The sequence below is a fragment of the Mauremys reevesii genome, linkage group 7 (genome assembly GCF_016161935.1).
Source record: "Mauremys reevesii isolate NIE-2019 linkage group 7, ASM1616193v1, whole genome shotgun sequence".
In the NCBI taxonomy this organism is placed as follows: Eukaryota; Metazoa; Chordata; order Testudines; family Geoemydidae; genus Mauremys; species Mauremys reevesii.
Genome location: NC_052629.1, coordinates 34,526,941 through 34,553,419, shown reverse-complemented (window position 1 = coordinate 34,553,419; position 26,479 = coordinate 34,526,941). Strand labels below are relative to the sequence as shown.

Below are 26,479 nucleotides of genomic sequence, written 5' to 3'. Positions count from 1 at the left end.
GTTAAGTCCATAAATACTGGAACAATTCTACGGAAGACAATGGAGGTGTTCTAGACTCACACTAAAGTAAATGGGAGCAGAATGTGATCCATCATATAAACAAACAAAAATTATGTTTAGTGACAGTTAAGGTTGCATCAGGACCTAACCCCTTCTATTCAACTCCTTCAAGGCATGCAAACAAATTAAGGGACAAGGCGCAGCATTCCTTGCAACTTTCACATTGCCTACAATGCTGCTGCTAACACATGATGCTCCAGAAAGTATTCACTTCCATCTCCAAAAATACAGAAAGCAATCCATAATCCATCTTAATCCTACTCACTCTCTCATGTAAAACCTCAGCAGTGACCTCATATTCTGATTGTCACAGTCCATCCATTCAGTTGCAAAGCTATTCCAATTTAACACTGCTGAGATCACCATTAAGGTTTTATGTCACAATGAGTTAGATAAACTCACGGAACTTACAGCTTTTTGGAAAGTGAAAGCCTAGCAACCCTACATATTGAGGCCCTAGTCCAGGGGTTGGCAACCTTTCAGAAGTGCTGTGCCGAGTCTTCATTTATTCACTTTAATTTAAGGTTTCACGTGCCAGTAATACATTTTAACGTTTTTAGAAGGTCTCTTTCCGTAAGTCTATAATATATAACTAAACTATTGTTGTATGTAAAGTAAATAAGGTTTTTCAAATGTTTAAAACGCTTCATTTAAAATTAAATTAAACTGCAGAGCCCCCCGGACCAGTGGCCAGGACCCAGGCAGTGTGAGTGCCACTGAAAATCAGCTCGCGAGATTACTTTGGCACGCGTGCCATAGGTTGCCTACCCCTGCCCTAGTCCTTCAGTTCATGTAATGGAAACACATGCTGTTAAAGCCAGAAACCCAGAGATTATTCCCCTACAAATGACCCAGCTACGGATATTGTCTCATGTGGTACGTGTGTCACACTGGAGGGCAGACAGAGACGCATTATGCTAGTATAAGTTACAAAATGCCCACCAGGGAAGTTTATCCCTGAAGAACCAGAGGTTGGCTACCATTCAAATCCCCATATACATCTACAGAGACTGAACCTGCCATCACTGGATACAAAAGCATGGACCTAGTGCTAATACTGAAGGACCACATCCAATAGCTCTTCTGACCTAGCCCCTAGAAGGGAATAAAGAGCCAAACTGGTATGGTGGGTTTCAACTGCATCTTCTGAAGTCCTAGAGTGTTGTAGTAAGCACTACTTCTGGTACATTGTGTGATCCAGAACCCTCTACCATTGTGTCTACATCACTATGTCAACATTCAAAACACAAACCTAATACATACAAAACATAGCTAGAACCAACAACCTCAACTGGGGAGTTTTCCCTTCAAATGTCATAGAAAATCTGAGCAGTTTCTAAACTACAAGAAGCTTTTGGAATTAATTCTCTGACTCAAACCAGGTTTTATAAAAGTTTAAAATAAAAATCTGGGAGCAAATTTAACTATCGTGGTGCTACTGCAAGGAACACTTTATTAGCATACTAAGGCCACACTCCTACACTCACTTATGCGTGTGCTTAAATTCAAGGGACTTGAAACCCAGAGAAGGTACATTCTTGAAATTAAATATGAGTGTAAAGGTTTGTAGGGCTGAATTGTATGCCCATGACTGTATATTGTATCTAAGACAAGGAGATGGGAGAGGTTATAATTTTCTGATGTCCACAACAGGTCAGTTGCACTAATTTGGTTCTGAACAGGGTATACTGATTTAAATCAAGGCAGTTTAAATCACCACTTTAAATCATGATTTCAACCACCAAGTGGAAAGCCTCAATTTAAATGAAGTTTTCCTTTTGTACTTCAGTTATTTTTTAAACAAAGGTGCAGCCTCACTAGTTGATATAACCATTAAAACATGTTGATTTACAACTAAATAGAGCCTTGACACTGGATTTGCTACAGCTTTTTGCCACCTAGAAGGGTACACTGTAACTATTTACATTTATTTAAGCAATTATATAGCTTAATATTTTCAGATTCTTATTAATTGTACTTTTTAGTATGTTAGAAAATGGTGAATGATATGTTGCTTATTTATGACAAGCTGCATTAAGATGGTAACTTAATACCAAGATTGGATCCTAACAGCAATATCTGATAAATTGGTTACCAACCGTTCAGTAGGTTATCTGGAAGACAACATCTTTAACAAATAACTGGATCTACATAAACTAGTGGTGTACCACACAGCAATGCAAACCTCAAGCGCACTGCACAAAGCTTGTTAAGCAAGGGATGGTTTTGACACCACAACTCCAGCATGTGGTCACAATGGTTCACACCAATACAATGAGGCACAGAAGCTAGCTGCTCCTGCCTACTAAAACTTACCAAACAGCAACAATCATCAGCAAAGTAACCTATAAGATTAGGCAGTACTATGTAGAAATATTATATGGAAGCCTTGCTTGTAATGCCATTACTCCAAATTTCTGTTTTATCCCCATTTATGTAGCACTGTGGGACACACTATAATAATGCCTATCCCAGTTTTTCAAACCAACTCTATTACCCACAGAGCTCCAATATAGAATGAAATTGAAACTTATCTCCAAGTTTTTAATGTACATATTAACCCACTTACATTAAATTTAAAAACACTACTAAACAGAAAAAAGACACACATGGTTCAAATCAGCAATAACATGCACAAAGCAGAACAAACCTGGAATAACCTTATTCATGAGGGGATCTTGAAATACTCACTGGATAGAGGTGATATTGAAAGTGTTGCTTGTGTTACAAGGGGTATTAGTTTTACCTGTATTGATTATGCTTTGTTGCTTATGCAGTTTGTTAAAATGCTTTAAATCATACAGAAAGGCCCTCACCACTGCTTCATATATCAATCTGGCAAAAGTGTCACCTTGAATGATCACCAAGGCGACAAGTGGGCACCTGTTGACTAACATACAAATATATCATGCTGATAATACTACTCACAATTTATATTCCAAGCCTTTAAGTAAGTATTAATATGGCATTTATATAACTCAAATTGGCTTGTACCTTTGTTATAATCCTGTTCACTTAAGCTAAGTATCCCATAATGCCTTGCATTAGCTGAAGTAAATTTGATTTAAGTAAATAGGAAAACTGTTAGTATCAGGGCATATAACTGTTTCCTGATAGCAACAGAAACAGAGTTACCCTCAAAAATCTGTTTATCCTGATATATGCATAAGAGGTATCTTCATGCCCCATAATACCCAGAATGCATGTGCTCAGAACAAAGTTAAAGGTGCTTCATGACCTAGAATGGATGGGTTCAAAACAAACAAACAAGGGGCGGGGGGCGGACACCAGGGTACCAGAAACAAAGTCAAAAGCAAATTAATTAAATCCAGTTGTAGGTGGCATATATAATACTGGTAAACATGTTGAATATAAAAAGATGGCTTTAAAGATATGATTATGGAAAGCACACACCTCTATAAGGTGAACATTACATTGCTGCATGGAACTGGTCTTCGGAGACTGGGGTATCATATAGAATTTTTTCCTGTACCATATTACTAAAATGGACTGATGTTATTTATTTGGTCTTTTGAGTATATTTCATAACAAACCGAAGTGTGGTCAAGCAATTGACTATACATTTTATATTGCTGACAAATTGTATTTTTTTAAAAGAAAAAACAACCTTACATGTTTTGATAAGAGATGTTTATGTATCCAAAACATGTTTCACATTCACAACTAAATTATTTATTAAACAGAGAAATTAACTGCAGTCAGTGAATTGAACTAATTATTCAGGGCAGCTTGGGAAATTTTTCAAATATGCCTCAGTGAAAGTGACTGGAGCTTAAATTCCTTGCCTGACCTTTATCTCTTGAAAATGAGACAGTCTCCTAAATTACTTAGGCTGACCTATTGTGCCACATTTACAAAGCTTGACCTCAAAAGTTAGATGTCTTTCCTGGTCCCTTCTGTATTTGGAAAAGCAGCATTTAACTCAACTTCTTTGATAAATGCTCATGAATTCAGTGTATATTTTTATTTAAATATTTTAAGAGATTACAATAAGTTTAGACATTACCACATTTTGTATAAAATTCAGATTTCATTTTAAACAGATTTTTTTAAAAATAATTTAAATAATAAAATCTAATTTAAAAAAATGGTATCCATCCTGTTTTTGAAGCACTTTCTTTATACAATCCTGTAAGCTTCGTATGCCATTAAACATAAGTCACTATACTCAAGACAGTTGAACCATTTTCAAGTGTGTACAGATAGAAAATGCAAGACCCTCTGTTTTACATATAATAGGATGACAAATGCACCAAACGGTTTCAGCTGAACGCAGATGCCAAATAAACCTAAGCCTTCATTTCAGCATACTGTACACTATTTTGAAGTGAACCAGACTAAGGTAGTTTCTATAATTTCATTTGTGCTTTAGGTTATTTAGGTAGCAAACTGAAACTCAGCTGCTATCTTTTATGCTATACCCTCAGCAAACCCAAGCTACTGAATTAATTTATTATGATGTTAGTAAAAAACACCCATAAGTACTAGTTGTAATCTATATGAATTATAACTAAATTTTGTTTTTAATTTGTGATACCATCATGTCTGACAGATCCAAAAATATGACCTATTGCTATAGCTGCTGGAACTAGGGGTGCTGCCACACCCCCTGGCTTCAAGTGGTTTCCATTATATATGAGGTTTACAGTTTGGTTCAATGGCTCTCAGCACCGCCACTATACAAATAGTTCCAGCACCCCGGCCTACTTGTGTGTTAAAAGTTGTTGTTTTTTCTTGTTTTTGAAGTCTCTGTAATTCTTTTTTTCCCCCTTCAACACTGATTCTTTCAGCTATTTTTTCAATACACTCTTATTTTGTCAAAAAGGCATGAAAGTCCAAGTACATATAAGCAACCCTATGATAAACTAGTGCGCTTTTGTGATGGGGAAAACAAAACATATGGATGATGTAGCTGGATGGTACTTCTCATTCAGAATGTTCCTGAAGTACTTTATAAAACAGAATTACAGTTCACAGCCATGCTGTACAACAATTTAGGACAGAAAGCAAATAAGCTATGAGGAGAATCTTTAGGCAGGCAAACTTAATTACTCAAATTAGACATTTTCCAGAAGTTAGGGTAGAAACCTGGTCCTAGATTTTGAATACTGCCTAATCTGAAAACATCCAGCAGTATGGTGTCCTTGTTGTAGTGCAGTAGCTTGTTACATCAAGGTTCACCTTTCCACATTTGTAATGGAAACCAAACAGAAGTCATCCTTTGCAAAGCATGCCGCTTCATGGTCACAGGAGCACACCCGGATTTTGATTAATCTCTGGTGCGAGATCAGTACAACAGTGGATTTTAGTAAGAGTACCAGGAATGACCATGCATACCAGCAAAGAATAAAGAAGCGGGTAACTTTTTACCAGACCAGTATAGAGAACAAATTAAGACCAAGACCAAGTACTGGAAAACAAGGGACCATAACCACACCTTGGTCAACTCAATGACATCATGCCCATTTTATGAGGAGTTTGACCAGGTGCTGTGTCAATTTCATGTTTTCAGATATTTTCAATAATAGATTTCATGGGGGAGGTCTGATTTAACAGTCCGTGACATGTTTGTCACAGCCTTGAATTTTGGTAGCACCCTACCCACTGGGCTGTGAAAAACACATCACAGACCATTAAATCAGACTTCCCTCATGAAATCTAGCTATTGGAGGGTCAGGGAAGGGGCAGGGCTGGGGGCGCTTCTAGCTGCTGTGGCGGGGAGATCAGACCCACTTCTGGGTACCTCCCCTGGCTGTTGGAAGCTCTGCGGCTGTGCTGCCTTCAGAGTCCAGCTCTGAAGACAGCAGCGGCGGGGCTTCCTGCAGCCGGGGGAGATTCCCGGAGGTGGAGGCGAGTCTAACCTCCCCCATGCTGCTGGGAGTGGCCCCGCCAGAGGCTCCTAGCTACTAGTCCTGAATAGGCTGGGACGGGACAGGACTTCCTCTTCCCCTGCATGGCTGCTCTCAGGGGGAGATCAGACCCCCCTCCAGGTACCTCCCCCAGCTGTAGGAAGCTCCACAGCTGCTGCCAGCTCTGAAAGCTCCCAGCAGCGTGAGGGAGATCAGGCCCACCTTCACCTGTGGGAATCTCCCCAGGCTGCAGGAAGTTCCGCGGCTGCACAGAAGTGAGGGTAGCAATCTTGTGGACCCCTCCCACATCAGCTTTGTACCTCCCCCCTGAACCCTGTTTTGGGTCTGGATCCCAAGGTTACAACACTGCAAAATTTCAGTGAAAACATCTGAAAACATGAAAACATGAAACTGACCCATTTAAAAACCTTCTGGCCATGAAATTGATCAAAATGGACTGCAAATTTAGTAAGGCCCTACCAGTGGGCCAACTAGCTCAAGCTTAAAGCATCACTTAACTTGAGCTAGAGATTTTTGTGTATGGACAGAGTTATAACTAACAGTGCTGAGAAGGCACCTCCTGAGATACGTCTACACGGGTTTGATTAGCAGCCGAGTGACAGGATTAGCAGTTATGACTTATACACTGAGTGGCTGCATCCCTCACTGTATTACTAGCTCCAGGTCAGCAGCACTCAAGCTGCAACCCACCCCCACTGGCTAGCTAGCAAAAGCCTAAAGCACCACTCAACTCAAGTGAGAGATTTCTGGGTGCAGTGAAGGGGCAAACTCAAGTTATAACTTGAGCTAATAATACAGTGAAGAGAAGCCCTAAGAAGCCTCAGGAACAAAAAGTTCTAGAAATGCTCCATCCAAAGAAGTACAGATATACATCAGCTTTTCTAGCTGACACTGCTTCAGGTAATTCTCCCTCAGCTACTTTCAACTCAGGTAAGCTAGGGATGAAACATTTATGATTCCCACCTTTTGTTAATAATGCCTCCTTAGTAGTAATAAAGGCCCAAAGAGGTTGATGACTGCAACAAGAACAAGGTCTTGCCCAGATTTCCAGCTCTTGGTCTAGTCTCACCAGAAATGGAATCACTGCAGTCATTACCTCTTTCTTTAAGTAGTGTAAAATCCCTCTAGCAATAGCTCTTGGTGTTTCCAGAGACAAATGAAAAGGAACAGGCAGAGGACAGGAAGAAATGAACAGATTTAACCAAAATGGACAGTCTCATCTTAATGTACTGGTCTTTGCGCAAAGAGTTCTCTGACAAAGGATAATGCTTTGTGTATGCTAATGTTATGTGTTCAGATGAGCATTAGTTGTGATAGCCACAAAATTTAGGCCAACTCCATTGTGAGACCTCAAAAACATGACTACATAATATGGCTCGTATGGAGCCAAACAATCCTTTTCAACCAAACAAGTATCATGCTAAGAGTTATTAGAAGAGAACCAATATTCACCATATCAAGCAACTTATCTAGCATTTTTAAATGGGCTTATCAAGATTTTACAACCCAGAATGATTTACCCTAATAAGTATAATCTGAAGGGAAAAATCCCCTGGATTGTTTTAATAGGTATTTTACAAGATATACAGTGATTCCCATAAAAAAAGTCTTTATTCACCAATTGCTACCACATAGATGTCTCCAAGATTCCTTAGGACCAGACTCCATAGGCAGTCCCTGTTAAATCACATGGCCAGTTGTTTGACCACACATTGGTTCATTCTGAAATATATTTAAGAGACCAAATAACCAATATCAGTGAGGCTTATTGCTAAAAATGAATAATAATAATATAGCACATCGAAAAGGTTCAATATAATACCTTGTGCAGCATTTTCACCTTCACCTTACAGGAAAGGTGTGCTCCCAAAGTTACACTGCTAAAGCCATCTTTTTATATCCTACCTGTCTACAAGCAAAGGGGGACTGTGTACAACATCTGAAGTTACATTTAACCAATCAACTTTCTAACTTGTTATTTTGGTACCATGGTGCACCCTTAATCTCTTTGTTCTGAACACACACATTCCAGGTACCAGGGAACATGAAGGCACCTTTTTGGTTTGTACCAGCATAGAACAGTCATATCTTGTCCTTTGGGACATACCAGGACTAGCTTCTGAGCATTTAACTCCCTATCAGTTGCTATAGGATCGCAACGTGTAAGTGTTTACTAACAGTTTTCCTATCTACCTAAGCCAAAACTTACTTCAGCTAAGGCAATGTGGTATGGCATACTTAGCAGATTAGAAAAAGACATAGGCCAATTTAGGCTATGTAACTCCTAATATTATATTAATACTGTTTTACTCAATGCATATTAGCATATATAGTATAGATACCACATACTGATAATGTGATATATACATTAGCCCAACATATGTTGGTGAAAGGTCCCAATGAAGTCATATTTAGAATGTGAAATAGCTGTCATACTTCATACCGGTACTAATTGTTAAGTGAAGGCTGATCACTAACAGTTGCATGTTTGTTTTCAACACATTCACAAAGAAAATCTCAGTGTACGTGTGTCTGTGTATGTGCAAATAATGAAGAGGGCAATTATAAAGTTTGAAAATAAAGTGTAAATCTCAGTCATGCTAAATTTTTAATTTACAGTTAAACTTCTAAATTAAATATTTAACTTCTACAATACAGTTTTTAATTTAATTTATATATTCCATTTCCTTATATGCAATAGGTATTGATTAAAAATTAAAACTAATGAAAACATATACAGTTCCACACTGCTTCTAGGGCACTAAGGGGAAAAACAACAAAGCACACAATACAAGCAGCCTGGAACCATAATTTGTTGTATACATTATAAATCCAGTTTGAAAAAGTTCTGGGCCAAGTTTCATTCTGTTACACACACAAACCTCCAGTAAACTCTTAGGATACGTCTATACTTACCGTCCGGGTCGGCGGCTAGCGTTCGACTTCTCGGAGTTCGATATATAGCATCTAATCTAGATCTAGACGTGATATATCGAACTCCGAACGCACTCCCGTCGACTCCGGAACTCCACCACCGTGAACGGCGGTGGCGAAGTCGACGGGGGAGCCGCAGACTTCGATCCCGCGGCGTCTGGACAGGTGAGTACTTCGAACTAAGGTAGTTAGAGTTCAGCTACGCTATTCGTGTACCTTAGTTCGACCTCCCCCCTTAGTGTAGACCAGGCCTTAGACCTCAATGGAGTCACTTCAGATATAGTCTTTTGAATACAAAACTTAAGTCTTTATCTTGTACTTTCAACCAAATAAGATTTTTGTATGTTCTCTCCAATTTCTAATTACAACTCTACCCCAACATAAAGTGGGTTCGCATACAACACAGTAAAGCTCTGAAATGTTGCTCTGAGCAGCGTGTTATGGGTGCCGGGCCATGCCGGTGCCAAGGGGTTGGATAAGGGGCAGAGGGTCTCGGGGGCAGTCAGGAGCTCCCCCACCCCAGGGTCTGGGAGGCAGGAGGTGGGGGGGCACTTTGGAGGAACCTGCAGCCCCAGAGTGGCCCGGGAGATTAGCGGGGGGCCGGGAGCAGCCAGCTCTGATTCTCTCGCTCCAGCCCCAGCCATGTCGCTCGGAGGAGGGGGCTTGAGGGAAGTGATCCCCCCCCACACTCACAGGCAGCAGCGGAAGTATGCTTCCCGCCACAGGTGAGTATGGGGGCCATCCTTTCCCAAACCTCCCCGCACTCACCAGTGGTGGGAAGCGGAGCAGCCCGGCCCCAGCCAGCTCCATTCTGCCGGCTCCCAGCCGTGGCGCTCCGCTTCCCGCCGCAGGTGAGTGCAGGACCTTCTCCCCCGCCCCCCAGCAACATGGCTGGGGCCAAGGCAAGGAAAGCGGAGCAGGCTGGGGCCGTGTCGCTCCACTTCCCGCCGCAGGTGAGTGAGGGGGGCGTCCTTTCCCCAACCTCCCCGCACTCACCGGCAGCGGGAAGCGGAGCACTGCGGCTGGGAGGTGATGGAGTGGACTGGGCTGGGGCCGGGCTGCTCCGCTTCCCGCCGCTGCTGGTGAGTGCCTGTCAGGGGGTGGAGGGGTGTGGATAGGGGTCAGAGCAGTCAGGGGACAGGGAGCAGGGGGGTTGGGTAGGGGGTGGGGTCCTGGGGGTGATTAGGGACAGGAGTCTCTGGAGGGGGCGGTCAGGGAACACGGAACAGGGAGGGCCAAAGCAAGTTCAATATAACGCAGTCTCACCTATAACGCGGTGAGATTTTTTTGTCTTCAGAGGACCGTGTTATATCGGGGTAGAGGTGTACTAAATCCACAGGGCCGCCCAGAGGATTCCGGGGGCCCGGGGTCTTCGGCGGCGGGGGGCCCTTCCGTTCCGGGACCCGCCGCCGAAGTGCCCAAAGACCCGCGGCGGGGGCCCCCCCGCCGCCGAATTACCGCCGGAGCGGGACCCGCCGCCGAAGCACAGCCCGGTCTTCGGCGGCAGGGGGGCCCCCACCGCGGGTCTTTGGGGCACTTCGGCGGCGGGTCCCGGAACGGAAGGGCCCCCCTCCGCCGAATTACCGCCGAAGACCGAGCTGAACTTCGGTCCCGCTCCGTCTTCGGCGGTAATTCACCGGTGGGGGGGGTCCTTCCGCTCCGGGGCGGAAAGACACCCCCCCCCGCCGGCGAAAACCGGGAGCGAAGAAGCTCCTGCGCCCGGCCCCGCAAGAGTTTTCCGGGCCCCCCGGAGCGAGTGAGGGACCCCGAAAAACTCTTGTGGGGGCCCCTGTGGAGCTCGGGGCCTGGGGCAAATTGCCCCTCTTGCCCCCCCCCTCTGGGCGGCCCTGTAAATCCATAGAGATATAATATGCATGAAAAGCATACATAATTTCAATCCAGAAGACAAAAATCAAGGTCACTCTAAGACAGATAGGGCTGCCAGGTGTCCAGTTTTAAGGGGGCCTACACAGTCTCCGGTCAGAAGTACTGACTGGACACCAAAAGTCTAGTTATCACAATTCCATTGTTGCCTCAGCCCAAGGCCTCTTTAACCCAAAAGTACTGGGCCCAGAGCTAGGGAGGGGCAGAGCTAGAGGTGCCTCAGGTGCTAGTCCCAGCTGGCCTGGGGAGAGACACTTCCTCTTCCTCTGCACGGGCTGCTCTCAGGGACGGGTCAGACCCACCTCTGGGAACCTCCCCAGCTGCAGGAAGCTCCTCCCTCTCCCCCTGCTTCCTGCCCCCATCACTCCCTTCAAACTCTTTGCCTTAGAGCCACTGATGGACGGAGCAGGAGAGACATAGTCCCCTTCAATCTCCCTCTTCTCTTTATAGTGAGGTGAGCCTTTGATTGGGGGCAGGGTCCGTTTTGTAGGGTCCAGTTTTGAGAAACTGGAAAACTGGCAACCCTAAACACAGGATCCAGTCTACGGAGATCAATGGCAAAACTCTCACTGACTTCAATTGTGAAGGATCAGTTCCTTTTTTTGTAATTTTCAAATTATTATAAAGAAAACTAACAATCATCATTTTCACCTACTCAGGACTCAAAGGCCTCAACAGATTTGAGGCAACTTCTAGGAACTCTGTTGATGCAGGCCGATATATTGATGCCAGTCAATCTGAGAGAAAGGATGGTCTTGAGGTTAAGGCACTGCACTGGGACTCAGAATATGTAGGTCCAATTTCCAGATCTGGCAAGTGATTCCATGCAAGTCACAATCCCTATGTAACTCATCATCATGGCAGTTCTCCATCAAACAAAACAGTGACAGTACCACCTCTTTTCTCCCATTCTTTACTTGTCTTGTTCATTTAGATTGTAAACTCCTTGAGGCAGGGACTGTCTATTACAACACCTGCATTCAGCCAGCAAATTGGACTGAAAATCAACCGCAATAAGACAGATATCATGACCTTTAATATTGCCTCACCATCACGGATAGAGGATTATGTTCTCACCAATGTAGAAACATTCACATACTTGGGCAGCACCATCAGCCAGGACGGTGGAACGAGCCAGGACATCCTCAACAAAAATCAATAAAGCCAGGAACACCTTCAGGAGCTTACATTCAATCTGGAAATCATCAAATACAACACAAAAAACAACCTCAAGATCTATCAGAGCTGCATACTTTCAACCAGGGTGGACAATAATCAATTTTTTTTTAACAAATTTAGAAATTGAATTTTTTTTAATATAAATCGGATGTTTCTGATAAAACGCTTTTTTAGAAAAACACCTATCTATAGTTTTAATTAAGATACATTATCGCTCAAAGATATCTCATCATGGAATAGGGATTATAAATTTTAACTCTATAGTATAAGACAATATAGTCATGTAATGTTTAAGAAAAATTTTGTATATGAGTTTCAATAGTTCATGGTTTGGGGACCCAATCTTACGGGGTTCCAGGGGCTTCTGTATAGATTATTTAGGTTAAACTTTCTACCCTCCCAATGGGACGCAGTGCTCAGTCTAGAAGATACCATCAGAGATGCTTAGTTTTGCAGTTCTCAAACTGTAGATTTGTCTCCAGAGATAACATGCTTGTTAACAGCAAAAATGTTTTAAATAAATAAATAAATAGAGGTGAAAAATAACAGACCTCAACTCTATTGTGCCTCTGCAAATTTGTGTACACAGTCAGTCAATCTCTTACCTCTCACTAAAAGTGCAAAGTTTCAAAAAGTTCAATTAATAGAAGATTGTTGGGGGTGAAATAGATCTGGACAAGGAGAAGCAGTCTTGAGATAAATGTGAGAAGGGAGGGGCAGCCAGTAGAAACAAAAGTGAAACTATTTGAGCAGCATATTCCAGACGTCTTGAAGTCTTTCTGAGTGTAACCTTCATTGATTTGAGATCTACCATACCATTCTCTCACTAGAAGGAAAAACAATAATGGCAGCAGGCTGTAAAAGAGACCCTGTTTGGGAATATTTTACTGAAGTTCCTCTACCTGTGGGTAAGACAGGCATGCATGCAAAATGCAAACAATGCAACAAAAAAATGCAAAGCCTGGTTGCCAGAATGAAACACCATCATGAGAAGTGTTCCTTCACAGGAGGCAGATACATTGAAGAGGATGAAAGGAACACGTCTGAACATGCAGGATCTTCAGGTTGGTAATCTTTTTTATTTCGTACTTCTTTCTTAAGGACTGCCTGTCTTCCTCTGGACTATTCTTGAATTCTCATGTTTGAGAAAAAAATATAGTTGTTACTCTATGGTAACAATTTTAGATGCAGTTGTGATAAAAAAATAGCTGAAATAGGCAGATCTTTCTTTTACAATGTCACCTTTAAGGTAGTACTGAGTGTCAGTGAATGCAATGAGTAATACTAAATGAGCAGTTTGGTAATAATTAAATAACTGCATTGACTTATTTTGTTTAGGAGACTCTGTCCTCAACATACAGGATTCTGAAGACTAGCCACCTTCAAGACCATCATCTTCTATAGTTTCAGAGTTATCTGCCAATGATAGTGTTTCAGTCACATCGTGTATGTAATATAGCCATAATATCTGTGGGAAAAAGAAAAAAAATCTCCCATCATCCAGAAACAACCATAGATAAGTTTGTGATAAGAACCAGCAGATTACAAAAAGTGGTAATTAATTAAAAAATTGCCTGGTTTGTTTATACAAAGAACTCTCCTTTCTGTATGATTGAGAACCCACACTTCATTAACATGGTTCAGTCATTAAGACCAGGATACAGTCCACACAACAGAGCAGATGTCGCAGGCAAATTGCTGGATAAAGTGTATGAAAGAGAAATCGAGCAGTGTGCAAAAGGTCTAGAGGGTAAAATTGTTAACCTGAGTCTTGATGAGTGGAGCAATGTCCACAATGATCCTGTTATATGCGCTTGTGTGACCACAGAAGAAGGGAAAGTCTTCCTTACAGAAACAATTGATACATCAGGAAATGCACACACAGCAGAATACTTGCTTACAAGGAGTAGCAGTAAAAGCTATAACAAACTATGAAAAAAAATTCAAATGTCTAGTACGCAGCTTGGTCACAAACAATGCTGCAAATGTACCCAAGATGAGAAGAAATTATTTAGAAGAGAATCCAAGCTAATAACATACGGTTGCGTGCTCATTTCATGTACCTCCTAGCCAAAGACTTCAGTATTCCAGAAATAAAGCCTAACGTTCTTGAAATTGCAAAATACTTCCATAACAACCACTTTGCAGCAGCTACTCTGAAAAAAGTGGGAGGAACCAAGCTAACTCACCCACAAGACATGCGATCGAACTCAGTAGTGGACTGTTTTGAGCACTATATCAAGAACTGGCCTAATCTGATGATAGTTTGTGAACAAAATCGTGAAAAAATAGATGGCACCATCACAGCCCAAGTTCTCAACATTGGGCTTAAGAGAAATGTTGAACACATGCCGAGTACCTTGAAGCCTATTTCTATAGCCTTGAACAAAATGCAGGAAAATAGCTGTTTTATTGCTGACACTTTTGAAATTTGGAAGGAACTGAGTGAGATCTTAAAAAGAGAAATATGCAATGACAGAGTTAAATTACAAGCATTAAAAAAAACAAACGAGACAAGCACTATTGCCAGCTCATTTTCTTGCAAATATTCTCAATACTCAGTACCAGGGTCAAACTTTAACTGCTGAAGAAGAGGAGTTGTCTATGACATGGACATCCAGCAATCATCCCTCCATAATGCCAGCTATAATAAACTTCAGAGCTAAGGGTGAACCATTCAAGAAATATATGTTTGCTGATGATATTTTAAAGAAAGTCAGACTAAAGTGAGATTACCACTTCAGCAGTCTCTGAATCCAAGTGCTTAAGTGACTTCCAGAACTGGTGGAAGTCACTTAAGCACTTGGATTCAGAGACTGCTGAAGTGATAATCTCACTTTTAGCAGCAGTACTTTCTTCTGCCGCCGTAGAAAGACTATTTTCTTCCTTTGGACTAATTCATTCCAAATTGAGAAATCGTTTGGAACCTGAAAAAGCAGGAAAGCTTCTTTTTCTTTTCCAGATTATGAACAAACAGGAAAATGAAGGTGAAGATGACTAAATTAGCTGCAGAAGCCAATATTTTAAGTTTCTCATGTTGACCTGGCTGACATAGTCGATTTAATTTTTGTTTCTTAAAAAAAATAATATTTAACTATTTTAGTTAAAAACAATTTTAACAAAAACAAACCTGATTTCAAAAGACTTGAATGTTTAACTACATTCAAATATTAATATGCTTGTTTTGTTAAAATATAATATATTTGCTATTGAAGAAAAAAATCCAGAATATATAACGTTATTTTAGTTAAATAAAACAATTTAAATGTCTGTCTGGTGATGTTCTCCTCCTAATACAGCATGGCAAGAAAATCCTCCAAATATTAATGATTAACCTGTTGAATGGGAGACAGTTCACCTCCAAATTACTTCATAAATATCTGCTTCAATTACCTTTGGTAAATGAAATAACCAATCATTCATTTTCTGATATAGCTGTAAAACTAATCTGAAAAGTTTTCAAAATAAATCACTTTAAAAATGTATAGTGTGTATCTTCTAAAAATGAAACCTATACCTATCTCTGAGTTGTGAAGAATATGTATTAAGGTTATAACAACCAACAAGAATGCACTTTTATGTAGAAATCCATGATTAAATAGAATCTTCCTGACTAGTGATTTAAATCAAATCCACCCTGCTTTCAACACTATTTTATAGTGCAGAATGCTGGGGAATGAGAAAGTATAATATGTCCAAACTGTCTTCATTCCATTCAACCTGCCTCAGAAAAATCCTCCATATCTTTTGGCCCAGAACAAACTCAAACCAAGTTCTATTGACACAGTGCAACCATGAGGATCTGAGCACCATCACTGCCAGGAGGCGTTGGAGATGGATCATGGTCATGTGCTTCGGATGGAAACCGATTCTATCACCAGAGCAGCAATAAGATGGACACCTGAAGGCAAGCTGAAATGAGGCCACCTGAAAACAACATGGCGAAGTGCTGTGGAACTCGAGCTGAAAAACCTTGGGCACGGCTGGGGAACCATTGAAAGACTTGTCAGAAACAGACAGTAGTGGAGTAGCTTCATCACTGTCCTAAACGCCAGAAGTGTAATAGGAACATGATGATGATGGTGATGACAACACCTAGCAAACAGCAGACTTCCATCTTGGTTGGTTCCTCTACAAGCTACTATAATATAAATACATCATAAAGACACTACCTACAAAAATAAGCAAAATTTGGCCCTTCATTCAGCAAGCAAAGTTTTATGGGCTAACTGGGAGATGTATACAGGTCCCAGTGATAAATTTGAAAGGCTAGTTCTGTGTTTCTGAGTGGTATTTCTTCTCTTAGATCACTAGTTTTATAAGCAACACCCAAAAACTTTAAGGAGCATAATGTCAGTTTCATACTATTTTTAATTGTCTTTATTTGTTACAATACCACCTTCGAATTACAAGATTTTTGTAGACTTTTTGAATATCTTTCTGCCCAGATATATAAACGGGTCAGTTTCACGTTCAGCTTCTAATACAACTGGGTCTGATTCTGCAAGGTGCTGAGAGCTACCAACGTCTACTATAGTCAATGCAGGATCCAGGCTTTGTTCTACGCTGGGATTATGAACCCTACAACGCAGTGCTTATTTGTTTGAAAAAAATCTATTTTTCAATCTAGATTCCAGGAAGACATGACAAAAGCTCCAAGAGCAATAGAGAAGTATTGTTTTACAAAACTCACATCTGAAGCCAAATTTGAGATGAGACTATCCCTTTCCACACAAAAAAAGAAAGTATACACCTGTCATTCTTTACAATGGTTATACAGTTGTTCTCCTTATTTATAAACTGTGCACACCAGAAAGCCCTGTAATTTCAGGGCCATACTTCCATTTATAATTTTAAAATGCAATAAGGTAGAATATTTAAGTCAATGTTAAAACTTTTTGGGGGTTGGGGTGTCTGTGTCTCCATATACTTCTCCTAACAACAGAAACTGGAAACCTGAAGTTTCCAGCATACTAACCCATATCTGTGGTCCAGTAACGCACCCCTAGCACTAACCATCACCTGCCCTAGCTCACTAAGCCCCGCCCACCCCAGCACGATACCACAAAGCACATTAACCATCCGCAGCCCTGTAACACCCCCACACACAAATCCATGAGTCTTCAGCTAGGACTGCTGGCTCAGTGGAAGCAACACCAGGGCTCTTCAGTACAGGCCTCCCCAGTCACATAGGAAACAAAAATTAGCCTTTTTGTATAAAAGATGGGAATTCAGATGAGGTCTTTATAATTTGACTCCAGTCTAGTCCTTAGAAGGGCTATTGTAAACAGATCACCCTTTCTGGGGAGTTCTTGGCTGGTTGGGCTACAATCCATGAGTCTTTGAGCTAGGACTGCTGAGTCAGAGGAAGCAACACCAGGATTCTTCAGTCCAGGCCTCCCTCACACAAATAGGCAGCCTCCCTGCAACTGTGCCTCAAATAACCACCTAGAAACAAAATCAATCTACCTAAGCGCCAGGGAGGAATCTGTTCATTACTGCTGCCTCCTTCATTTCTCATAGCTCTGGGGTTGTAGGGAGGAGAAAATCTGGAAGCATTCACAAAAGAGAATTTCGTACCTATTGCTTAATTTCCAACTCAGCCTGGAATTTCATACCACAAACGTCTAGGTTAACTATACCCATTTCACTGCTCCCCGGTGAAAGCAGAGATGTAACCAACAGCTCTGGCCTAAAGAGATGCCATTCTCCATCACTCACTCACTCACACCCTCCCTCCCTCAAGAATTCAGAACTTGTGACTGCAGCTGCTTGTCAGCCCCAGGTTGTAACTCAAAACACATCACTGGGCCACTTCCATCACTGAAAATAATGTCCATAAAATCCTAAAACTACCTTTTGACAGTAGAAAGGATAGTGACAAGATCATTCCCCCTTGTTGCAATGAGGGGTTCCAGACATTACAACATTTAAAACCAACAGGGCCACATTCATTACCCTATTTCTCTAAACACACCAATTCCAGCAGCAACCCTCACCTGGGCACTCTAAGCCCCTTCATCCATCACCTGGGTGCCCCCATCCAACTTGGCACACTAACCCTCTCCCTCAGCAGCTGCCTCTCCACTGTGGCACTATGCCCCAATCCCAATGGCAAACTAGCTCTTCCCTAGCTCACTAACCTCTGCCAGCACCAGTATATCCTTCACTAGATCACAACTCCCTCATCAGCTACCTTGTGATCTGGCACACTAAACCTCCAGCCTCCCAGACACCGCCACATTACAACACTTAATCCAGTCAGCAACCCCATTCCTTCCCCGCACACACACTCCCTGACTGTCCCCACCCTGTCCTGGAACACTGACACCCTCCCCACCCTAAAAAGCCATTAGCCTCCCTGGCCCCAAAACCACCCAACACCCTACCTTTACCTCCCGCCCTGGCCACTAACCCCTCACCCACCCCAGCGCGATAATGCCCCAGCACCACAACCATCCCCACACAGTCCCGGCTCGCTAACTACCTGCCCCCCAACTCAGCTCGCTAACCACCAGCCCCGGCTCGCTGCCCGCCCCCGTCTCCCCCGACCGAGTCCCGGCTCGCTGCCCGCCCCAGCCCCAGCCCGCTGCCCGCCCCTCTGCCCCCGGCTCGCCCCGCGCCGCTCGCTGGGCTCTCGAGGGCGCAGCCGGGTTCCAGGGACGGGGGCTGCCTCCGGGCACGGCGCCCTGGGCAGGATCAGGCCGGCTGGCTCCTGGCACTCACCGGGCTGCGGGCCGGGCCGGGCCGCCTCCTGCAGCGGAAGCCCAGCGCTGATGGGCGTCGGGGTGCTGGGCACGGGTCGCTGAGGCTCCGTGCGGTTGCAGGACCCTCTGAGCTGTGGCTCACGGCACGGCCGCTGGCGGAGTCCCCTGGGCGGCGGCGGCAGCGGCCCGTGGGTCCCGTACGGCGAGGGGCGGGGAGGGCTCACCCACGTGATGGGCCCGTGTCATCCTGCGCAGCTGCCATTAGCCGCCGGTCCGGCGGGCTCCGCGGCCCCCGGGGGGACCCGGCAGCGGCCCGCACGCAGGAGGGGGAGCCCCACGGCCCCTTGAGATCTGCCCACGCCGCCGGCAGCCCGGCCCCGCACACACGGGCCCTGGACGGGGCGGGGACTGCAGAACAAGCGAGCTGGGGAGGATGTCTGCGCCTTCATGCCTCTGTGGGCCTGAGAAACATGACGTGTAAACTCCAGAAGGAAGCATATAAAACATATACAAAGTGTTATTTGATATCATGTATTGCAGTGTAAACGCAGCATCTGTAACTAAAGATAAACACAGCCCAGGCGTCACCCCCGTCAAGTTCACCCAATACACTGCGAACGCACCGATGAACCACAAGGCGGCCAGGCTACAAGTTATAAAAGGTGTAGGCCGGGGGACAGGCAGTGCACAGAACAGCACCAACGCATCACACCCGGCTGCCCCTGCCGTCAAAAAGGCCAGTTTGGCCTGACCCAGTAAAAAAATTGCCCAGGCAGGAAACAGGCCACATGCGAGTGCTGTATCTCACTCTCAGAATTAACAGGGACTTGCAAAAACCCAGACTAAAACCGTTGGGAAGCTGCTGTAAAAAATCAAAGAGGAATCAAACACGGACAATGGAGGAGAAAATGAAAGGCCATAGCAGAGGCCAAACAGAAGGCGTGGGGCCTACACTCCCCCTCAGGTGATGTGGCTCACAAAGCAATTGCTAAGAAGCAAGACTCACCACTGCCAAGTCACCCAAGTGCTTAGGGACATGGAGTCACTCAGGGACTAATGTATCCAGGAAGTGTGGGGAGATCAGATTGGGCAGCATAATGCCGCATCTTGATACAGAACCCATAGAGCTGCTTCTTGTTCTTAAGTAGGGCCCTACCAACTTCAAGGTCCATTTCGGTCAATTTCACAGCCAGGGTTTTTTTAAAATAGTCAATTTCACCTTTTTAGATGTTTACATCTGACACTTCACAGTAGTGTTGTAACCATGGGGAGGGGGAGTCCCAAGCCTATTGTAAGGGGGTCATGGGATTGCCACCCTTACTTCTGCCTTGCTGCTAGCAGAGGTGCTGCCTTCTGAGCTGGCCAGCTGCCTCTCTAAAGCCAAGTATCAGGGGGCAGCGTGTTAGTCTGTATCCACAAAAACAACAAGGAGTCCGGTGGCACCTTAAAGACTAACAGATTTATTTGGGCATAGCTTTCGTGGGTAAAAAACCTCACTTCTTCAGATGCAACTTCTTCTTGTATCTAACGAAGTGGGGTTTTTTACCCACGAGAGCTTATGCCCAAATAAATCTGTTAGTCTTTAAGGTGTCACCGGACTCCTTGTTGTTTCTCTAAAGCCAGTGCCACAGCCAGCAGCACTGCAGAAGTGAGGATCACAGGATATGGGGGGGGTTACCATATGTCCAGTTTTCCCAGCAGCATGGAGGACTGATAGCTGGAGCCACGGCCTTTCCACGCGGGTGGGGGGGTGTATGTGTCAGCTCGAGCCACAGCCTCTCTGTGTGGGGTTTGTGTGTGTGTGGCTGTTTGTGACAGGCTGAACTGTAGCCTCTCCATCAGGGGCGGCTCTACAGTTTTGGCCGCCCCAAGCAGTCATGCGCGGGAGGCGCCCCGGAGCCACGGGAGCAGCGGACCTCCCGCGGGCATGACTGCAGAGGGTCCGCGGATCCCGCGGCTCCGCTTGAGCTGCCGCAGTCATGCCTGCGGGAGGTCCAGCCGAGCCGTGGGACGAGCGCTCCCTCCGCAGTCATGCCTGCGGCAGGTCTGGTCGTCCCGGGGCTCCGGTGGACCTCCCGCAGGCATGACTGCGGCAGGTCCGCCGTTGCAGCCTGCCGCCCCCTAGATTTGGCCGCCCTAGGCACCAGCTTGTTTTGCTGGTGCCTAGAGCCGCCCCTGCTCTCCATGTGGGGAAGTGACAGCTTGAGCTGTGCAGCTTCCTGCAGAGAGGGAAGGTTCCCAGAGGTGTGTCTGACCCATCCTGAGTGCGGCCCCTGTACAGGAAGAGGAAGACTTGTCCCTCCACATTCCCTGCTGGGACTAGCAGCTAGAATCTTGCATAGGGTAGGAGCCCCCAGCTGGGCACCAGATTTCACAGGGAAGATCGGATTTCATGTTGCGTGAGGCATTTTTCATGGCTGTGAATTTGGAAGGGCGGGCCCTATTCATAAGTGGAAAAGAAGCATCTGTCAGATACTTTGAGGATAAGAGCCTGCCCAGCTGTAATGAAATCTTGGGTCACAGAAGGGAAGATAGCTTGTGAAGGGAATGCAGGAGTGCCCTCTGCAAGAACAGTCACTCAAAAACCCTCTGCAGACACTGAGCAGCTTGTTGAGACTGTAAATCAGAGAGGCTCTTACCCCAAAACCACACAGATCAGATTCCAATCTGAATAGTGATGGTTGCCGCCAACTCCAACTCAACCAACCCAGAGCAATCAGGCAGGATAAGCTTGGTCAACCCAGCCTGGGTAAAAGCAGAAGGCGGCTCCTGGAGGAGACAGCCTTGGAGGGGAAAAGAGGGTTACAAAAATGTGTGTTGTCCAAGAGCCATGAACTGTAAAATGCCTTGTCTGGCTGAGCACTTTGTAGGAGTCACCAGGAGTTGAAAAGGCCATTGTAGAATGTAGATAAATCCAGGCTAAGTAACCATGTCCTAGCAGAACAAATAAGAGTCAAAGCCCATCTCCCCAGCAAGAGAAAGAAAGCCACTGAACAGACCAAACGCAAAAAGCTGACACCCTACTCACCAGGTCAATGACCACGTCTCACTAATCTAACAGCAAGAACAGCAAATCAGAGGGAAACCAGATGTAACAGTTCCAAAAAATGGTTGATGTGACTCTGAATCCAGTCCAGGAGTTCTGATATAGAGTCCAGAGACAGCGGTAGGTGCTACAGCATTGAGCTCATGAAGTTGTTGGCTACCAAAGCCCATCCCCAAAAAGGAAGTCCAGTACAGAACCAGCACCATTTCTGCAGGAGGCCTTGCACCCTCCACAGCCGTCTCCCACATCTATATTGTTCAGATAAGAAATAAAAAACCAACACTTTCATCCCAGAGGTGCCCCCAATATTGCAATTGTGAGGGCAGCAATTGGGAACCACTACACTGCCAAGATCCCAGTAAGATCAAATTGTTCTTTGCTCAATTGATTCGAGCAGAGGATGCCTGTTCATATATTGGACAGGTGCAAAGTGCCTGCACATCACCTTCAGACATAATAAAAACTGAGATGTCATCAATATAGGCTGACAGACAAACCAGGAAAGCATCTGGCCCCTTGGGCGAAGGCAGGACAGTCAGTGGGCTTCTTTTGAGGTGCAAGAATGGCTCCAGGCTCAGGGCAGATAACATCCCAAACAGAAGGCACCCCTGAAGAGCATGTCTATATACTGGTAAGCAGCAACTAAGACCCTCCTTTAATCTTTAAAACACTAAAACATTATGGTACAATAAATAAATATATATGTCTATATAGATATATAGATATAAAGTAACTGGCCCAATCCAAAATGTTTCCAATATTTTAAAAAGATAGACATGGTCAAGTCTGTCAAAAGTTTTCTCCTGGTCCACTGAAATAAATCCCACATCCAGATTTAAAAGTTTGTGAAAATAAAAACATAGAATCACAGAAATGTAGGGCTGGAAGAGGCCTCAAGAAGTCATCAAGTCCAGCCCCTTGTCCTGAGGCAGGAACAAGTAAATCTAAACCATCCCTGACAGTCCAACCTGTTCTTAACCTCCAATTATGGGGATTCCACAACCTTCCTTGTTAGCCTATCCAGAGCTTAACTACCCTTACAGTTAGAAAGTTTTTCCTAATATCTAACCTAATTCTCCCTTGCTGTAGATTAAGCCCATTACTTTTTGTCTTACTTTCAGTGGAGATGCAGAATAAATAATCATCATCCATGTTCTAACAGCCCTTAGCATATTTGAAGCCTATCATCTTTTCTCAAGACTAAATATGCCCAGTTTTTTTAACCTTTTCTCAAAGGGGTCAGGTTTTCTAAAACTTTTATCATTTTTGTTGCTGTCCTCTGGACTCTCTCCAGTTTGTCCATGTCTTTCCTAAAGTGTGGTACACAAAATTGGACACAGTACATAGTATATCATGAATTAAAAACAAGTGATCAAAAATACAGAGGTTAGGGAAAAAAATATGTTTGATCAAGGCATATCAAAGAGCCAGATAGTTTTACAGATGATTCTCAAAGGCTGTGATTAGGCTCTTATAATCAGAATAGTGAAAGGGAAAATAGATCTCCAGTTCAGTAAGTCACAGAGGGCCCCTTTCTTGGGCTGCAGGGTGATTACTGCCCTGCAGTAGATGAGGAGTGTGATGGATCGTTCCCCCCCCCACCTCGGGGTACCACCTGGAACTGAGATACAGCTGAGCCCTCTGTCTCACCAATCTGGGTTCCCTCTTGCACTGTGAAGCTGCAAAGCCCTCCAAACTTGCATTCACACCAACATCCACAGGCAGGGACCACCCCCATCTGTGTTCATGAATGCTCTGGCCAGCCACTCATGAATCCACAATAGAGAGGCTGCAGCCAAAATACACCTCCAGCTCCCTAGCCTAGGATCCCAGAGCTGTACCGTCCTGCCCTGGTCAAAAGCCTGACTAGTATGAATTTATTATGCAGTCCACCACTTCTACAAAGGAAAGTGGACACGCACCAACTTTTGTTCCTGAGCTGAGATTTTTCCCTTTGTACTTCAAACAACACACAGTGTTTTAGGTAAAATATAAAAAAGGTTTATTATCTACAGAAAGATAGGTTTTAGGTGATTATAAGTGAGAGCAAACAAATCAAAGCAGATTACTTAGCAAATAAACAAAAATGAAAACTAAGCCTAAAATACTAGATCAATAGGGTCTGAATTAGCAATATTCCACCCTGGCTAATGATACAAGGAGTCCACCAAGTTTCCATACACATGCTAGAAATTCCTTTAGCCTGAGACCAGCACTTCCTCCAGTTCAGTCTTTGTTCCTCAGGTGTTTTTAGGTGTTCTCTAGTGTGAGGAGTGAGGTCCAGTCATGATGTCACTTCCCCCTTTTATATCTTCTTCCAATTTGCTGGAAAGCTCTTTTTCTGTGACCTGGGTCAAACAGTTCCCATTGTGCAGTGCTATCTCGAAGAATTATCTATTGTACACAGTTCCTGGAGTAATCCTTGTGCTTGTGTGTATTTCTTCAATAAGCCATTAACATTGTTTGGCCTTTTTATTGCTGTTCCCGAAAGGCTGCTTGTGGGTGTTCTCAACCTCACAACACGTTTCAGTAGCATATACATAGTCAAACTTCATAACTTTACATACAATGATAGCACATACAATCCAACGAGATATTAATGTCTAGCAAATCAAGACTTTTAGAATGATACTTCACAAGGCATACTTTGTACAAAACATATCATAATTATATGACAGTGGTGAATATGGGGGTGCCAGGATATCACAAGAAGCAGCTCCTTCTCTTGGACATATTCCATCAGGAAGAAAATCTGAACCAATAAGATGCCAGAAACATTCAAAAATTCAGAGGACAGCCTGTCAGTACCTGAGGCCTTGTCTGTATAGAACTGCTGAACCATAACAGAGAGTTCCTGTAACGATAGAGAGGCATCCAGACACTACTGTTTCTCACCAGTCAGACAGGGTTAACCCTGGTACGGCTTCTCCATCACCAGCACATTGCAGCTTCAGGCAAATATAGCACACTGTAAAAGAAAACAGTTGCTTTCTGGATCTCTGCATAGGCAGCCATCAGATGATTATCAGGAAGCCAGAGACAATGAGTCTGTTGGCAGTCCACGGTCTCTCTCTCCAAACCAAAATAAAAAACCATGTGGAAGCACTGATATTATGCAGGTGTGTGAAACAGGCCCAAACCAGGGCTCCCTACTTCTCCTCCTCCAGCAAGCACCTCAGAAGCTGGCAGCTTCTCAGTAAGAGTCTGGTGTATCTGCACCAGGTTCCCCACATAGAGTTCCATGATGATACAATCCAAGGCACTCATAGCATGATGAAAGGATTGAATAGCAGCCTGGATGTACTCATGGCAGAATAGCTGGATTTCGACCTTCCCGACATCCTAGCAATTGTCTTTGGGACTCAAACAAAGGCTTCTGCTACTGCCAGTGCTCCCAGAACACAGCAAACATCTGGATAAAATTTAGGTCCTACAAAGATTTGGCATTAAAGTGCCAGGAGGAAGCACAAGCCGGAAGAGGGAAAGATTCACTAACAGAAACTAAATGATGTTCAGACAAGTGGGTGGGAGACCTGGAGGACTGAACAGACATATTCACAGTTGACTTCATGCTATAAAAGTGATCCAATGTAGCCCCTGAGACACAGCTGGGAATAGCCTTCAGCCAGGAGTACTGCCTAACTACAGGGTGAGAGCACCTCCAGACATCCATTAATCCAAAAGGCTGAAGGACACAATGGAGTCAAGCAAGGCCTGAGCAAGCATCCACAGAAAGGAGACAAGTTTGGTGGAGGATGTACTATTTTATTGGTTATAAAGACAGATGTCCACAGCAGAAATAGCAGTACTCCCAACTAGCTCATGGTGTATGCTGAATGAGCACCTGTATAGGGTCTTGTGCTTTTTGCAGTCCCAGAATGGTGCACAAACTAACACAGGTGAATGAAACAGCTTGCCAGAAAAAAAGGATCATTTGGTCAAGGAGTACATCCTCGGAAAGTGGGCTGAACAGATTGCCATGCGAAGGGGTTCTATGCTGATTCCCATCATGAAGGTAGCTAGGTGCTAAGATAGTCATTCAGAGGTGTAAGGGAAGCCAGATACTGAAGGAATGAGGTGGAGCTAGGAAACAGACAAGTGGCAAGAGGAGAAACTTGCCAGGGGCCAACTGTCTAGAATGAGCATAGTGGTGAACTGGAGGCCTAAAAGAAAGGCTGGAAATCTGGCTACTGGTTGATTAGGGGAAGATTAATGGATTATAAAGCCAGAACAGGCCAATTGTGATCTTCTAGTTTGACCTGTATAACACAGTCTATAGGACTTCCCTGAACTAATTCCTGTTCAAACTATAGCATGACTTTTAGAAAAAATGCAGTCTTGATAAAAAAATTTTCAGTGATGGAGACTCCACCACAACCCTTAGTAAATTGTTGTAATTTAAAAAATGTATGCCTTATTTCTAATATGCATTTGTCTGGCTTCAACTTCCAGCCATTGGATCTTGTTATATCCTTTCTGCTAGACTGAAGAGACCATTATCAAATTTTTGTTCCCCATATAGCTACTTACAGACTGTGATCAAATCATCCCTTAATCTTCTCTTTGTTCATGTAAACAGATTGAGCTCCTTGAGTCTATCAGTATAACACATGTTTTCCAATCCGTTAATGATTCTTGGGGCTCTTTTCTGAATCCTCTCTAATTTAAGAACATCCTTCTTAAATTGTGACACCAGAACTGGACACAGTATTCCAGTAGTTGTTACACTAGTGCCAAATACAAGGTAATATACATACAAAAATCACGTCAGTCCTTTT

The 26,479-nt window shown here is 43.8% G+C and overlaps 1 protein-coding gene across 12 annotated transcripts in view; it reads right to left on the bottom strand.

Annotated features, from left to right (window-relative positions):
* The window catches only part of SGMS1 (sphingomyelin synthase 1), a 195,888-nt gene extending 176,834 nt beyond the window's left edge, over window positions 1-19,054 (bottom strand). For 7 of the 12 annotated variants that reach the window (XM_039481248.1, XM_039481259.1, XM_039481246.1 and 4 more), the window contains exon 1: window positions 18,675-19,054. The gene's annotated coding sequence lies outside the window, so the exon portion shown is untranslated. Of the gene's footprint in view, window positions 1-325; window positions 344-2,159; window positions 2,252-18,674 lie in introns of those variants that run through there. The other 5 variants (XM_039481247.1, XM_039481254.1, XM_039481249.1 and 2 more) reach the window with 4 other exon arrangements.
* Between the last annotated feature and the right edge of the window lie 7,425 nt (window positions 19,055-26,479).